Source organism: Pristiophorus japonicus, chromosome 22 (assembly GCF_044704955.1).
Source record: "Pristiophorus japonicus isolate sPriJap1 chromosome 22, sPriJap1.hap1, whole genome shotgun sequence".
Taxonomy (NCBI): Eukaryota; Metazoa; Chordata; class Chondrichthyes; family Pristiophoridae; genus Pristiophorus; species Pristiophorus japonicus.
The window spans coordinates 1,156,711-1,169,040 of record NC_091998.1 but is presented as its reverse complement, the minus strand read 5'-3'; positions in this window follow the sequence as shown (position 1 = coordinate 1,169,040).

Here is a 12,330-nt window from a genome sequence, read left to right as displayed (position 1 = left end):
AGTGAGAGCGACCATTTAACTGCACTGAACTCTTGTAGCGCAGAGCCAAAACTGCTTGTGTGCAGCTCTTTACTAGGATCACGTGCTATGATTGTACAATGATTCTATCCCCACTGACATTTCAAGTCTTCTAATAATTGCTGTATCACAGGTGTGGGGGCATAACTGTGCTAACATTGTCTTACTGTGCTGTGGAATCCTTGGGCATGCTACAAATAGCCATATTAACAAGCCGTCCTTCTCATAAATCAAACACTTGAATCTGGCTGGGCAAAGGAGTCAGAAGTTAGACCAGGGCCAAACTTCTCGCACACTGCGTTATTAGCATCTCACTTCTGGGTCTGAAATGTGTGGGAGTCAAGCCAATGGTGTAGGGCAGACAGTGCAATTCAGCACATACTCCAGGAGTGAAGGAGTGCTGCATTGTCGGCAGTGTCAGGCCCTGGCTGCCTGATCCAGTGTTCGGATACATGACAAAGGTTCCAAGATGCTTTTTGAATAGTTCTTTTTCAAACAGTGGGAAATCCATTCGTGTTCTCCGTAACCAACATCAGCGGGAACAGATGTGCTGATATTGATCTCAGTATGTGTGTGATCTTGCCATGTGTAAATGGCTGCCTGTTTGTCTGCATTGCAACAGTCATTTGTGTGAAGTGCTGAGAGATGTGATGCAGAGTGCGATATAAATACAAGCTTCCACATTTCCAGAGGCACAAAGCACAACGCAATTGATTTTCTTCAACGAAACAACAAATGCTTGGCACTTCTTTGGTGAGATGGAAACTTAGCGCAAGTGTTGGATACAGGACTCAAAAGGGAAAGCCACCGGGGAGCGAGAACTTCCTACTGAGATACTAATCGTCATTTAGCATTGCGATGGCATATCTATAAATTATTTAGAATTAATTTTCGAATTAATATTTCAGTACTATGGCTCAGCTCTGGAAAACATTTGAATCTGTGTCAGGTCTATTTTGTTATTACATGGGAGTTTCCCTCAATTGTATAAAGCTAATATACATATCTACATCATAACACCTGGAAGTAAAAACACAACAGGTCTATGTATTCCTTTCTAGTTCCATCTACATTCTCTGCTCTCCAGATATCTCTTCCAACGCTTTAATCTAATCTTCAGAGTGAATATTTTGCCAGTCAGTGTCAGGTGTGTCAGCACTGGAAAAGGAAACTGGCATCCAGTGACAGCGTCAACTATCCAGGTACAGGGGGTGAGATACAGAGTAAAGTTCCCTCTACACTGTCCCATCAAACACTCCCAAGGCAGGTACAGGGGGTTAGATACAGAGTAATGCTCCCTCTACACTGTACCATCAAACAGTACCAGGGCAGGTACAGCACGGGTTAGATACAGAGTAAAGCTCACTCTACACTGTCCCAACAAACACTTCCAGGGCAGGTACAGCACAGGTTTAGATTCAGAGTAAAGCTCACTCCACACTGTCCCATCAAACATTCCCAGGGCAGGTACAGGGGGTTAGATAGAGAGTACAGCTCTCTCTACACTGTCCCATCAAACAGTCCCGGGCAGGTACAGCACGGGTTAGATACAGAGTAAAGCTCCCTCCACACTGTCCCATCAAACACTCCCAGGGCAGGTACAGGGGGTTAGATAGAGAGTACAGCTCTCTCTACACTGTCCCATCAAACAGTCCCGGGCAGGTACAGCACGTGTTAGATACAGAGTAAAGCTCCCTCTACACTGTTCCATCAAACACTCCCAGGGCAGGTGCAGCATGGGTTAGGTACAGAGTAAAGCTCTCTCTACACTGTCCCATCAAACACTCCCAGAGCAGGTACAGGGGTTAGACACAGAGTAAAGCTCGCTCTACACTGTCCCATCAAACACTGCCAGGGCAGGTACAGCACGGGTTAGATACAGAGTAAAGCTCTCTCTACACTGTCCCAGCAAACACTCCCAGGGCAGGTACAGCACGGGATTAGATACAGTAAAGTTCCCCCTACACTGACCCACCAAACACTCCCAGGGCAGGTAAAGCACGTGTTAGATACAGAGTAAAGCTCCCTCTACACTGTTCCATCAAACACTCCCAGGGCAGGTGCAGCATGGGTTAGGTACAGAGTAAAGCTCTCTCAACAATGTCCCATCAAACACTCCCAGAGCAGGTACAGGGGGTTAGATACAGAGTAAAGCTCCCCCTACACTGTCCCAACAAACACTCCCAGGGCAGGTACAGCAAGCGTTAGATATAGAGTAAAGCTCCCTCTACATGTCCCATCAAACAGTATCAGGGCAGGTACATCACGGGTTAGATAGAGAGTAAAGCTCCCCCTACACTGTCCCCACAAACACTCCCGGGGCAGGTACAGCATGGGGTTAGATACAGAGTAAAGTTCCCTCCACACTGTCCAATCAAACATTCCCAGGGCAGGTACAGCACTGGGTTAGATACAGAGTAAAGCTCCCTCCACAGTGTCGCATCGAACACTCTCAGGCCAGGTACAGGGGGTTAGATACAGAGTAAAGCTCGCTCTACACTGTCCCATCAAACACTACCAGGCCAGGTACAGCACGGGTTAGATACAGACTAAAGCTCCCCTTACACTGTCCCATCAAACACTTCCAGGGCAGGTACAGGGGGTTAGACACAGAGTAAAGCTCGCTCTACACTGTCCCATCAAACACTGCCAGGGCAGGTACAGCACGGATTAGATACAGACTAAAGCTCCCCTTACACTGTCCCATCAAACACTTGCAGGGCAGGTACAGGGGGTTAGACACAGAGTAAAGCTCCCTCTACACTGTCCCATCAAACACTCCCAGGGCAGGTACAGCACGGGTTAGATACAGAGTAAAGCTCCCTCTACACTATCCCAGCAAACACTCCCAGGGCAGGAAAAGCACGGGGTTAGACACAGTAAAGTTCCCTCTACACTGTCTCATCAAACACTCCCAGGGCACGTCCAGCACGGGTTAGATACAGAGTAAAGCTCCCTCTACACTGTCCCATTAAACACTCCCAGGTTAGGTACAGCACGGGTTAGATACAGAGTAAAGCTCCCTCTACACTGTCCATCACACACTCCCAGGGCAGGTACAGCACGGGTTTAGATACACAGTAAAGCTCCCTCTACACTGTCCCATCAAACAGTACTAGGGCAGGTACAGCACGGTTGAGATACAGAGTAAAGCTCCCTCTACAATGTCCCATGAAGACACCCAGGGCAGGTACAGCACGGGGTTAGATACAGTGTAAAGATCCCTCCACACTGTCCCATCAAACATTCCCAGACCAGGTACAGCACAGGGTTAGATACAGAGTAAAGCTCCCTCCACTGTGTCACATCGAACACTCTCAGGCCAGGTACAGGGGGTTAGATGCAGAGTAAAGCTCTCTCGACACTGTCCCATCAAACACTCCCGGGGCAGGTCCAGCACGGGTTAGATACAGAGTAAAGTTCCCTCTACACTGTCCCATCAAACACTCCCAGGGCAGGTACAGCACGGGTTAGATACAGAGTAAAGTTCCCTCTACACTGTCCATCACACACTCCCAGGGCAGGTACAGCACGGGTTAGGTACAGAGTAAAGCTCCCTCTACACTGTTCCATCAAACATTCCCAAGGCTGTTACAGCATGGATAAGGGGCAGAGTAAAGCTCTCTCTACACTGTCTGATCAAACACTCCCGGGGCAGGTACAGCACGGGGTTAGATATAGAGTAAAGCTCCCTCTACACTGTCCCATGAAAGACTCCCAGGTTAGGTACAGCAAGTGTTAGATACAGAGCAAAGCTCTCTCTACACTGTCCCACCAAACACTCCCAGGGCAGATACAGTGGTTTAGAAACAGAGTAAAGCTCCCTCTACACTGTCCCATCACACACTCCGAGGGCAGGTACAGTGGTTTAGATACAGAGTAAAGCTCCCTCTGCATTGTCCCATCACACACTCCCAGGGCACGTACAGGGGGTTAGATACAGAGTAAAGCTCCTCTACACTGTCCCATCAAATACTCCCAGGGCAGGTACAACACTGGGTTAGAAACAGAGTAAAGCTCCCTCTACACTGTCCCATCAAGCATGCCAGGGCAGGTACAGCATCGGTTATATACAGAGTAAAGCTCCATCTACACTGTCCCGCCAAACATTCCCAGGGCAGGTACAGCACGGGGTTGGATAAAGAGTAAAGCTCCCTCCACACTGTCCCATTAAACATTCCCAGGGCAGGTACAGCACGTGTTAGATACAGAGTAAAGCTCCCTCCTCGCTGTCCCACCAAACACGCCAGGGCAGATACAACATGGGTTAGATACAGAGTGAAGCTCCCTCTACACTTTCCAATTAAACACTCCCAGGTCAGGTATAGCATGGGTTAGATACAGAGTAAAGCTACATCTACACTGTCCCATCAAACACTCCCAGGGCAGGTACAGCACGGTGTTTGATACAGAGTAATGCTCCCTCTACACTATCCTATCAAACACACCCAGGGCAGGTACAACACGGGGTTAGAAACAGAGTAAAGCACCCTCTACACTGTCCCATCAAACATGCCAGGGCAGGTACAGCATCGGTTATATACAGAGTAAAGCTCCATCTGCACTGTCCCGCTAAACACTGCCAGGGCAGGTACTGCACGGGGTTGGATAAAGAGTAAAGCTCCCTCCACACTGTCCCATTAAACATTCCCAGGGCAGGTACAGCACGTGTTAGATACAGAGTAAAGCTCCCTCTACACTGTCCCATCAAACACTCCCAGGGCAGGTACAGGGGGTTAGATACAGAATAAAGTTCCCACTGCACTGTCCCATTAAACACTCCCAGGGCAGGTACAGGGGGTTAGATCCAGAGTAAAGCTCCCTCTACACTGTCCCATCAAACACTCCCAGGGCAGGTACAGCACGGGTTAGATACAGAGTAAAGCTCCCTCTACACTGTCCCATCAAACACTCCCAGGGCAGGTACAGCACGGGTTAGATTCAGAGTAAAGCTCCCTCTACACTGTCCCATTAAACACTCCCAGGTTAGGTACAGCACGGATTAGATACAGAGTAAAGCTCCCTCTACACTGTCCATCACACACTCCCAGGGCAGGTACAGCACGGGTTAGGTACAGAGTAAAGCTCCCTCTACACTGTCCCATCGAACACTGCCAGGGCAGGTACAGCATGGGTTAGATACAGAGTAAAGCTCCCTCTACACTGTTCCATCAAAGATTCCCAAGGCTGTTACAGCATGGATAAGGGGCAGAGTAAAGCTCCCTCTACACTGTCCATCACACACTCCCAGGGCTGGTACAGCACGGGTTTAGATACACAGTAAAGCTCCCTCTACACTGTCCCATCAAACAGTACTAGGGCAGGTACAGCACGGTTGAGATACAGAGTAAAGCTCCCTCTACAATGTCCCATGAAGACACCCAGGGCAGGTACAGCACGGGGTTAGATACAGTGTAAAGATCCCTCCACACTGTCCCATCAAACATTCCCAGACCAGGTACAGCACAGGGTTAGATACAGAGTAAAGCTCCCTCCACTCTGTCACATCGAACACTCTCAGGCCAGGTACAGGGGGTTAGATGCAGAGTAAAGCTCTCTCGACACTGTCCCATCAAATGCTCCCGGGGCAGGTCCAGCACGGGTTAGATACAGAGTAAAGTTCCCTCTACACTGTCCCATCAAACACTCCCAGGGCAGGTACAGCACGGATTAGATACAGAGTAAAGCTCCCTCTACACTGTTCCATCAAACATTCCCAAGGCTGTTACAGCATGGATAAGGGGCAGAGTAAAGCTCTCTCTACACTGTCTGATCAAACACTCCCGGGGCAGGTACAGCACGGGGTTAGATATAGAGTAAAGCTCCCTCTGCACTGTCCCATGAAAGACTCCCAGGTTAGGTACAGCAAGTGTTAGATACAGAGCAAAGCTCTCTCTACACTGTCCAACCAAACACTCCCAGGGCAGATACAGTGGTTTAGAAACAGAGTAAAGCTCCCTCTACACTGTCCCATCACACACTCCGAGGGCAGGTACAGTGGTTTAGATACAGAGTAAAGCTCCCTCTACACTATCCCATCAAACACTCCCAGGGCAGGTACAGTGGTTGAGATACAGAGTAAAGCTCCCTCTGCATTGTCCCATCACACACTCCCAGGGCACGTACAGGGGGTTTAGATACAGAGTAAAGCTCCTCTACACTGTCCCATCAAATACTCCCAGGGCAGGTACAACACTGGGTTAGAAACAGAGTAAAGCTCCCTCTACACTGTCCCATCAAACATGCCAGGGCAGGTACAGCATCGGTTATATACAGAGTAAAGCTCCATCTACACTGTCCCGCCAAACATTCCCAGGGCAGGTACAGCACGGGGTTGGATAAAGAGTAAAGCTCCCTCCACACTGTCCCATTAAACATTCCCAGGGCAGGTACAGCACGTGTTAGATACAGAGTAAAGCTCTCTCCTCGCTGTCCCACCAAACACGCCAGGGCAGATACAACATGGGTTAGATACAGAGTGAAGCTCCCTCTACACTTTCCAATTAAACACTCCCAGGTCAGGTACAGCATGGGTTAGATACAGAGTAAAGCTACATCTACACTGTCCCATCAAACACTCCCAGGGCAGGTACAGCACGGTGTTTGATACAGAGTAATGCTCCCTCTACACTATCCTATCAAACACACCCAGGGCAGGTACAACACGGGGTTAGAAACAGAGTAAAGCACCCTCTACACTGTCCCATCAAACATGCCAGGGCAGGTACAGCATCGGTTATATACAGAGTAAAGCTCCATCTGCACTGTCCCGCCAAACACTGCCAGGGCAGGTACTGCACGGGGTTGGATAAAGAGTAAAGCTCCCTCCACACTGTCCCATTAAACATTCCCAGGGCAGGTACAGCACGTGTTAGATACAGAGTAAAGCTCCCTCTACACTGTCCCATCAAATACTCCCAGGGCAGGTACAGGGGGTTAGATACAGAGTAAAGTTCCCACTGCACTGTCCCATTAAACACTCCCAGGGCAGGTACAGGGGGTTAGATACAGAGTAAAGCTCCCTCTACACTGTCCATCACACACTCCCAGGGCAGGTACAGCACGGGTTTAGATACACAGTAAAGCTCCCTCTACACTGTCCCATCAAACAGTACTAGGGCAGGTACAGCAAGGTTGAGATACAGAGTAAAGCTCCCTCTACAATGTCCCATGAAGACACCCAGGGCAGGTACAGCACCGGATTAGATACAATGTAAAGATCCCTCCACACTGTCCCATCAAACATTCCCAGACCAGGTACAGCACAGGGTTAGATACAGAGTAAAGCTCCCTCCACTGTGTCACATCGAACACTCTCAGGCCAGGTACAGGGGGTTAGATGCAGAGTAAAGCTCTCTCGACACTGTCCCATCGAATACTGCCAGGGCAGGTACAGCATGGGTTAGATACAGAGTAAAGCTCCCTCTACACTGTCCCATCAAACACTCCCAGGGCAGGTACAGGGGGTTAGATACAGAATAAAGTTCCCACTGCACTGTCCCATTAAACACTCCCAGGGCAGGTACAGGGGGTTAGATCCAGAGTAAAGCTCCCTCTACACTGTCCCATCAAACACTCCCAGGGCAGGTACAGCACGGGTTAGATACAGAGTAAAGCTCCCTCTACACTGTCCCATCAAACACTCCCAGGGCAGGTACAGCACGGGTTAGATTCAGAGTAAAGCTCCCTCTACACTGTCCCATTAAACACTCCCAGGTTAGGTACAGCACGGATTAGATACAGAGTAAAGCTCCCTCTACACTGTCCATCACACACTCCCAGGGCAGGTACAGCACGGGTTAGGTACAGAGTAAAGCTCCCTCTACACTGTCCCATCGAACACTGCCAGGGCAGGTACAGCATGGGTTAGATACAGAGTAAAGCTCCCTCTACACTGTTCCATCAAACATTCCCAAGGCTGTTACAGCATGGATAAGGGGCAGAGTAAAGCTCTCTCTACACTGTCTGATCAAACACTCCCGGGGCAGGTACAGCACGGGGTTAGATATAGAGTAAAGCTCCCTCTGCACTGTCCCATGAAAGACTCCCAGGTTAGGTACAGCAAGTGTTAGATACAGAGCAAAGCTCTCTCTACATTGTCCCACCAAACACTCCCAGGGCAGATACAGTGGTTTAGAAACAGAGTAAAGCTCCCTCTACACTGTCCCATCACACACTCCGAGGGCAGGTACAGTGGTTTAGATACAGAGTAAAGCTCCCTCTACACTATCCCATCAAACACTCCCAGGGCAGGTACAGTGGTTGAGATACAGAGTAAAGCTCCCTCTGCATTGTCCCATCACACACTCCCAGGGCACGTACAGGGGGTTAGATACAGAGTAAAGCTCCTCTACACTGTCCCATCAAATACTCCCAGGGCAGGTACAACACTGGGTTAGAAACAGAGTAAAGCTCCCTCTACACTGTCCCATCAAACATGCCAGGGCAGGTACAGCATCGGTTATATACAGAGTAAAGCTCCATCTGCACTGTCCCGCCAAACATTCCCAGGGCAGGTACAGCACGGGTTAGATACAGACTAAAGCTCCCGTTACACTGTCCCATCAAACACTTCCAGGGCAGGTACAGGGGGTTAGACACAGAGTAAAGCTCCCTCTACACTGTCCCATCAAACACTCCCAGGGCAGGTACAGCACGGGTTAGATACAGAGTAAAGCTCCCTCTACACTATCCCAGCAAACACTCCCAGGGCAGGAAAAGCACGGGGTTAGATACAGTAAAGTTCCCTCTACACTGTCTCATCAAACAGTACTAGGGCAGGTACAGCACGGTTGAGATACAGAGTAAAGCTCCCTCTACAATGTCCCATGAAGACACCCAGGGCAGGTACAGCACGGGGTTAGATACAGTGTAAAGATCCCTCCACACTGTCCCATCAAACATTCCCAGACCAGGTACAGCACAGGGTTAGATACAGAGTAAAGCTCCCTCCACTCTGTCACATCGAACACTCTCAGGCCAGGTACAGGGGGTTAGATGCAGAGTAAAGCTCTCTCGACACTGTCCCATCAAACGCTCCCGGGGCAGGTCCAGCACGGGTTAGATACACAGTAAAGTTCCCTCTACACTGTCCCATCAAACACTCCCAGGGCAGGTACAGCACGGATTAGATACAGAGTAAAGCTCCCTCTACACTGTTCCATCAAACATTCCCAAGGCTGTTACAGCATGGATAAGGGGCAGAGTAAAGCTCTCTCTACACTGTCTGATCAAACACTCCCGGGGCAGGTACAGCACGGGGTTAGATATAGAGTAAAGCTCCCTCTGCACTGTCCCATGAAAGACTCCCAGGTTAGGTACAGCAAGTGTTAGATACAGAGCAAAGCTCTCTCTACACTGTCCAACCAAACACTCCCAGGGCAGATACAGTGGTTTAGAAACAGAGTAAAGCTCCCTCTACACTGTCCCATCACACACTCCGAGGGCAGGTACAGTGGTTTAGATACAGAGTAAAGCTCCCTCTACACTATCCCATCAAACACTCCCAGGGCAGGTACAGGGGGTTTAGATACAGAGTAAAGCTCCTCTACACTGTCCCATCAAATACTCCCAGGGCAGGTACAACACTGGGTTAGAAACAGAGTAAAGCTCCCTCTACACTGTCCCATCAAACATGCCAGGGCAGGTACAGCATCGGTTATATACAGAGTAAAGCTCCATCTACACTGTCCCGCCAAACATTCCCAGGGCAGGTACAGCACGGGGTTGGATAAAGAGTAAAGCTCCCTCCACACTGTCCCATTAAACATTCCCAGGGCAGGTACAGCACGTGTTAGATACAGAGTAAAGCTCCCTCCTCGCTGTCCCACCAAACACACCAGGGCAGATACAACATGGGTTAGATACAGAGTGAAGCTCCCTCTACACTTTCCAATTAAACACTCCCAGGTCAGGTACAGCATGGGTTAGATACAGAGTAAAGCTACATCTACACTGTCCCATCAAACACTCCCAGGGCAGGTACAGCACGGTGTTTGATACAGAGTAATGCTCCCTCTACACTATCCTATCAAACACACCCAGGGCAGGTACAACACGGGGTTAGAAACAGAGTAAAGCACCCTCTACACTGTCCCATCAAACATGCCAGGGCAGGTACAGCATCGGTTATATACAGAGTAAAGCTCCATCTGCACTGTCCCGCCAAACACTGCCAGGGCAGGTACTGCACGGGGTTGGATAAAGAGTAAAGCTCCCTCCACACTGTCCCATTAAACATTCCCAGGGCAGGTACAGCACGTGTTAGATACAGAGTAAAGCTCCCTCTACACTGTCCCATCAAACACTCCCAGGGCAGGTACAGGGGGTTAGATACAGAGTAAAGTTCCCACTGCACTGTCCCATTAAACACTCCCAGGGCAGGTACAGGGGGTTAGATACAGAGTAAAGCTCCCTCTACACTGTCCATCACACACTCCCAGGGCAGGTACAGCACGGGTTTAGATACACAGTAAAGCTCCCTCTACACTGTCCCATCAAACAGTACTAGGGCAGGTACAGCACGGTTGAGATACAGAGTAAAGCTCCCTCTACAATGTCCCATGAAGACACCCAGGGCAGGTACAGCACCGGATTAGATACAGTGTAAAGATCCCTCCACACTGTCCCATCAAACATTCCCAGACCAGGTACAGCACAGGGTTAGATACAGAGTAAAGCTCCCTCCACTGTGTCACATCGAACAATCCCAGGCCAGGTACAGGGGGTTAGATACAGAGTAAAGCTCCTCTACACTGTCCCATCAAATACTCCCAGGGCAGGTACAACACTGGGTTAGAAACAGAGTAAAGCTCCCTCTACACTGTCCCATCAAACATGCCAGGGCAGGTACAGCATCGGTTATATACAGAGTAAAGCTCCATCTACACTGTCCCGCCAAACATTCCCAGGGCAGGTACAGCACGGGGTTGGATAAAGAGTAAAGCTCCCTCCACACTGTCCCATTAAACATTCCCAGGGCAGGTACAGCACATGTTAGATACAGAGTAAAGCTCCCTCCTCGCTGTCCCATCAAACACGCCAGGGCAGATACAACATGGGTTAGATACAGAGTGAAGCTCCCTCTACACTTTCCAATTAAACACTCCCAGGTCAGGTATAGCATGGGTTAGATACAGAGTAAAGCTACATCTACACTGTCCCATCAAACACTCCCAGGGCAGTACAGCACGGTGTTTGATACAGAGTAATGCTCCCTCTACACTATCCTATCAAACACACCCAGGGCAGGTACAACACGGGGTTAGAAACAGAGTAAAGCACCCTCTACACTGTCCCATCAAACATGCCAGGGCAGGTACAGCATCGGTTAGATACAGAGTAAAGCTCCCTCTACACTGTCCCATCAAACACTCCCAGGGCAGGTACAGGGGGTTAGATACAGAGTAAAGTTCCCACTGCACTGTCCCATTAAACACTCCCAGGGCAGGTACAGGGGGTTAGATACAGAGTAAAGCTCCCTCTACACTGTCCCATCAAACACTCCCAGGGCAGGTACAGCACGGGTTAGATACAGAGTAAAGCTCCCTCTGCACTGTCCCATCAAACACTCCCAGGGCAGGTACAGGGGGTTAGATACAGAGTAAAGTTCCCACTGCACTGTCCCATTAAACACTCCCAGGGCAGGTACAGGGGGTTAGATACAGAGTAAAGCTCCCTCTACACTGTCCCATCAAACACTCCCAGGGCAGGTACAGCACGGGTTAGATACAGAGTAAAGCTCCCTCTACACTATCCCATCAAACATTCCCAGGGCAGGTACAGCATGAGGTTAGATCCAGAGTAAAGCTCCCTCTACACTGTCCCATCAAACACTCCCAGGGCAGGTACAGCACGGGTTCGATACAGAGTAAAGCTCCCTCTACACTGTCCCATCAAACACTCCCAGGGCAGGTACAGCACGGGTTAGATACAGAGTAAAGTTCCCTCTACACTGTCCAATCAAACACTCCCAGGGCAGGTACAGCGGGTTAGATACAGAGTAAAGCTCCCTCCACACTGTCCCATCAAACACTCGCAGAGCAGGTACAGCACGGGGTTAGAAACATCGGGGCCAAGTTTCGGCCTGAGTTGCTCCTGTTTTTTTGGAGCAAGTGGTTTAGAATGGAGTATCTTAGAAATTTGAATTCTCGGCATTTAGTTTGCTCCAGTTCTAGTTAGTTAGAACAGTTACACTTTGGAACGGAATTTTTTTTTCAAAAGGGGGCGTGTCCGGCCACTTATGCCTGTTTTCAAAGTTTAGGCAGTGAAAACTTACTCCAAACTAACTTAGAATGGACTAAGTGAAGATTT